At 40.7% G+C, this 5,775-nt stretch overlaps 1 long non-coding RNA gene across 1 annotated transcript; it reads right to left on the bottom strand.

Moving 5' to 3' along the window:
- Positions 1 to 1,175: 1,175 nt before the first annotated feature.
- On the bottom strand, positions 1,176 to 5,503 carry LOC116438416. Its single transcript, XR_004237728.1, has 2 exons — positions 4,717 to 5,503; positions 1,176 to 1,702 (listed from the first exon to the last, which is right to left on the bottom strand). It is a non-coding gene; the product is annotated as an uncharacterized LOC116438416 (long non-coding RNA).
- Positions 5,504 to 5,775: the final 272 nt, after the last annotated feature.

Raw genomic sequence — 5,775 nt, 5'->3', positions numbered from 1 at the left:
ATGAAGTTTGTCACTGAGGCTGAAACGGAAACAGCTAAAATTTTGATTCATCAGAGCATGCAGCTATGTTTATAAATTTCAGCTTGAGATTAGTGCTCACCAGGGCTTTGTAAATAAGGACTTTACTAAGCAATGACTTAGTAAATACACCATTTCCCCAACATTGACTGCAGATTACTGCAGTAACTACATATTACTTCTGTAGTCCTCTAGCTAAAATGCATGCTAGTGTTTTACAGTCCTTGCTCACAGTAAAATAAATGCACAGAAGGCAAGTTTCTGTGATTGTCTACACACTGTTTTGCAAAGGACATGAAACTAATGTTGTTTCCTCATATTGCAGCTAGAACCTTATATGAGTAAAAGCCTCATGGGTGGCAACAAATGTTGAAACTTCAGTCTTTTGTTCTCAAATGTTAATGACAAAAATCCAACAACATTTTCTGAAAAAGATTACAATTTAAAATTGTAATGGTGCATTTGTCTCAAGAGAATTTGTATTCTGCCTGCAAACCAATCAAGATATGGTAAAAGGATTTAGAGAGAAATCACAGCTGAATGCGTAAAATCCTGGGAACAAAGAATGGTACCTGCATGCAGGAGACAGCTGGCAATACCCATCCGTGGACAGAGAATGCAATTCTCTTTATTCTTCCAAATAAAAAAACCTTCTAAATTCTGGTAGTTTCTGCTATATGTGACAGTTTTTTTCACAGCGCACTGTCAAGGAAGTTACTATGTCCTCCATATTTTTGTTAGCCCATAACATGGATGTGTATTAGATCCAGACTCTTCTGATTGGAATAAAAATCACCGAAATGTGGATCAGGTTGATAACTCTAATGTAAAATATTATCTTCTCCTTCCCCCCCCATGCCTCCCCCCCCCGAATTTCTCACAATGCATTTAACACACTAATCCTTAAGAATCATTTAAGCAATAAGAGTAGGAGAAGGCATCACATTGGAAGGGAATAATTTCATGCCTCAGATGTGTTGTGAAGCATGAGGATGAAGAATAAGTGACTTCAGTCACCTGAGAAGTGCAGTGATTCCCAGAAATGCACTGCCTAAAGTATCTTATTCCTATTATTGCATGGAAATTATTTTAGAAAAGGTCACACCCATGGAGCTAGTAAGAATGATTAGATTTGAGTGATCAAGGTGGCAACCATACAGCTTGTAATTCACTTTTTAATAAATAAGTAAGTTCTCCCATCATGCCTTTAAATATAAAGTGTACATTTTAAAAATTGAAAAGGACCTCCTTGCTCAGGTGAAGTTCCACCCTGGCCAAGGTCTGCCACAGCAGCTGGGAGAACTCAGTGTTTGAGCCACTGTACCCACATCAGGAGACTTTCATGGTGATGTTTGTCCAAACCCAAAACAAGCATCAGCATTGGGAAGCCCCCGTTTTCCCTTCCTCTGAGTGATTCCTCTGCCACAGTCTTCCAGGATTTAGGAAGGCCAAAGAAGTAAACATATGTTCTGCACCACTGTACAGGCAAGAGACACCAGTGCTCTCTGGGTCAAACATCTGTTTGGGTTAGGAATGGGTACTTCAAATTTTATTATTAGTTTTGTTAGTTATCACCATTTTGCTTCTTTTACAGTGAAAAATTACTTCTATTCTTCAGAGTTGAAAAAAATGGTGTCTTCTTTGTGCCGATTCCATTTTTAATAAAAAAGAGGTTTCAGAAAACCTGTAAAAATGAAAAATTAAAAAAAATCATTTTTCATTACACAGATAACAAGCTACAGTTCTGCTTGCTGAGGCATCATCTCATGGGTCCTACTAGGCAAATTATCAAATATTGAATGGAAACAACACTTTGGTTTTGGAAAAAAACATCTTTCTTTTGAAATGAATTGAGCTGTAGCCAATTTTTAAAGTTATATCATTAATCTAAAGTTTCATCTTTAAAGATCACACTCCTCTCATTCTTGGTATATGTTGTAATTTGACAATACTGTAAGATATACTCTTCCTTATTTATGTCATTTTATGTTTCTTTAAGTCCGTGATACTATTTTTTATGACACAATTTTTTTTAATTTGCCTGATAACCTCAGTAAAAAAAAAAAAGAAAAAAAAAAGTTAAAAATTTAAAGAGCCAGAGGAAAAGAAAAGGCATTTCAGATTTTAAACCAGAATATTTTTTATTCCTGTTAGTCTGTTATGGCTCTGAGGAACTGATCAGAGTATCCGAAGCACTTTTGACTTTGCTGCCACAATGAAATATTTAAATTAAGGGACTTATTTTTGCTCCCCTGTTCAAGTACCTCATAAGGGTCAAATGTGATGAGAAATCAAAAGGCACACTTGAGGAGGTATTCTCACAGCTTACTCAAGGTACATAACTCAGACATGATTCCACATAATGAAGTTTAGCAGCCAACATACAACACAGAGGCAATAATGTGTCAGAGGATAGTAAAGAACATTATTTAGTTCTAAACAGCAAAGAAAGTCTTATATTCAAGATAAATTTACAGGACATTTACTGATTGCTAGAATGCAAGAAATGCTGTAATTTCCTCTTTCTAGCCTGAACTTCTACTGTTCCATTTTTAGCAATTGTTCTGGCAATAAAGGGAAGTGAGTGTATTGGTCTCAGCACCTGAGAGCAGGAGAGATCCTGCAAGCGTTTGTCTTTCACATTAGAGAGGATCAGCTGTGGAAGGACTTTGGGGACTCAGAAGGACTTGACAGCTTTGCATCCTTGGGAAGAGACTAATTTGCTGCCAGTTGTGGTAAACAGTATATACTGGGCTGGGTAGTGGGTTTAATTACCTACAATAATGGTTCCCAGTATAAGCACTCAAACTGCTAATCATGAAATAATTTTCTCTTAGTCATCATCTTCCCCCTGCCCCTCCCTGCTTTCCTTGTGATCTGGTTTACATGCCCTCATTTGCAAATATTGTTGGGACGATGTCAGGTTGCTTCAGGCCAAACAATGAGATTTCTCATCTATTTTTATAAAACTTAATCCCACTGGCAATATTGGCTTGATTTCTCTAGTGGTTCCAATGAAAACAGTGTTTCATTTGGCTTTAAAACTTTGATCACAGATGAAACATTACAGGACTATGCCAGGCTATGAGGGCCAGGCATCAAAACCAGCTCTAAACAAAAACTGAAACTATGTAGTCTGTATTTTCATTATAAAATCTGGAAAAAAAAAAAAAAAATGGTAGGGGGATGGGAATAACCCTAAAAACCCCATAAAAGTTTTTTATATAAAGAAATAAATCTATTAAATAGCAATATACCACTGCTATATTGTAACATGCTGCTGATGTGGTATCAACCAGAGCTGTGGGGTCTCAGATGGGGCAATGTTTATTAACACCCAGCAGCCGGATAGTTTATCAGCCACCCAGCACGCAGAGTTTCACACCGCTCGTCTGTAATTCAAGGGGGACCTTCCCCTCCAGCTCACTCCCACTCTGAGTTTAACTCCACAGCAAAACTTTTATGCTATCATTGCAAGGATGTCTAATCCACACTAAATACGCTAACCAAGGAATACCTCCAGGGCCTTTTTGGATGGTTTTGGTTATACATATATGCTAAATCTGCAGCTTTCTGCATTATCCTCAGTAGGAAGTCACCATCTCTGGTTCATGAAATGCCATTTTCTTTGTCTGGTATAATAGGCAGGTTTCAAACATTATCAACAAACGCAGGCTGGCAGATTAGCTCAGAAGGACACGTTCCATAGCGGCAAGACGGATGCGCCTTCTACACTTTGACCTTCTAATCAAGAGACCTTGGCACAAATAATTTGGTGGGGAAAGGGGAGGGAAGCTGAGAAGAAGTGTCCACCCTGCCATAGAATGCACAGAGCTGTATGCAAGAGCCCTGTGATGGATAGTGGTGCAAGTCCATCAATTTTTACAGCCAGCCTCTTTTTTTTTTAATGGCGAGATTCCGCAGAAAGAATAGTGCCAATAGGAACCACAGGTGGGATGAGTCCCAGCAGCACTATGGTGTGCACTGCCAGATGCCAAGAATCTGCAGCCTCTGAAAAATAGAAACACAAATCCTGCATCAATAGTCCTGTGCTTCTCTGGAACACCCTCTGGGATCTGCCAGCTTTGGGAGAGAAACCTCCCTTGCTCTTTTAAAGGTATGAAAAACCCATAGACAAATTAAGTAAATAACTGTTATTGAAATTTCATTGATTATCCCTTCCATCAGTAACATTAATTGTGAGTTTTTCATAGAAAGAAGAGGGGTTTATGTCCTGGCTTGAAATCACTAAAATTGCATGACCATGTTACACTGCATATAAATCTTGGGAAAAAGCACATTTGAAAACTGGACTGAAGAAAATGGTGGATCTTCCTCCTTCTCCAGCCTGATTTTGTTCACTCAAAGGTCCATATGGTGAGGTGCTGCTCTGCCTGCGCCTACCCCAGGGCCAGGGTGCTGGGCCCTGATATGTTTTGGTGGCAGATGCCCAGTGCCTCCAGGTTGGACCCCCCTTCCTCCTGAGGAGAAAAGGAAAATCAGGGAGGCATCTACAGAAACAATATGTCAGTTCCTCGTAGCTTTGCTCCCTTGCTGCAGGTACCTAAGATGGGGCACTGTGTGCTAAAACCAGACCTCTTGTAAATATTTCATATTCCTGAGACAAGCAAAGAAGGCCTGTCACCACCCTGTGCGTTTCTATTATTTAAAGGGTCACTAATCAAGCAGTGAACTTACCTTTCCGACAAATCTCCATACCAGACAATCAATATTCATCTGGTGCTAGCGGTACCCTTTCCCCGCCCGCCCAGCACAGGGGTGCAAGCCGGACTGTCCTCCTCCTCCCTGGGGATTAACACAGCCTGGGCAACGAGCCCTGAGGACTCAGGAGGGTGTGCTGTGTCCAGCACCCCCAGGAAAAGGTTTGGAATTGTCACCAACTGCCGCAGCGGGTACAGTAGTGGCGGGACTAGGAAGGGTTAAAGTTTTGTCTGTGACACTGAAATTGAGGCCAGCTGTAGGTCATATTCATGTCCCAGTCACAGGAAAATGAACCTGTGAGACAGAACCTAATTATCTGCTAAACCAAAAGCCAGTCTCAGTTCAATAACTTACGACAGAGCTGGCAGCCAGATATAGTGTTGTCATGGTAACGCCGAAAAAAAATGCACTGCAGTAGAGAACAAGAAGGAAAAGAAGGAGACTGTAACCCTAAATATGCTGTAGCCGTTTGATCTTGGACAAGTGGATATGTCTAAAGAGCCAGATTGCTACAACTGTCAATCCACTTTAATATCCTCTATAATTACTGAAATGAAAAATGCAATTACAGTGTGCTCTGAGCTAAAAACCAGGAGTAACTGGCTAACTGGGAATTAATTTTAGAGGGAACAATATCGGTTTCTTTCCCCTCTCAACACTCATGGACTGAGAAGTATGTGGGGGCTGGAGAGCATAGACGCCTGCTTTCTGCTAGTCCAAAATCACTGCATGCCAATCAAACCCTTGCTTTTCCCTATCACCTTCCCCTCCTCCCTCTTCCATCCACAATCCAATACAGACAAGGGAAAAGTTCAGTAGAGCAAAGCATAGAGATCTCGCTTTGTGGACTGCAATGTCTGAACTACGTGAAGTTACAGGCAGCTTGAGTTTAGAGCTCACAGAAAAACGTCCTGAGCGTGGCCCCTTATATGAGACACACAATAAGTAAGAGCACACCACAATGGACCCATGCTCCTGGAAGCCAGGGGTCAAGGGATCCCATCCTCCCAGCATGCTCCTATTGGGAGCTGAGCA

The sequence above is a fragment of the Corvus moneduloides genome, chromosome 2 (assembly GCF_009650955.1).
Source record: "Corvus moneduloides isolate bCorMon1 chromosome 2, bCorMon1.pri, whole genome shotgun sequence".
NCBI lineage: Eukaryota > Metazoa > Chordata > Aves > Passeriformes > Corvidae > Corvus > Corvus moneduloides.
Note: the sequence above shows the minus strand (reverse complement) of the source record. Positions and strands in the feature narration are given on the sequence as shown.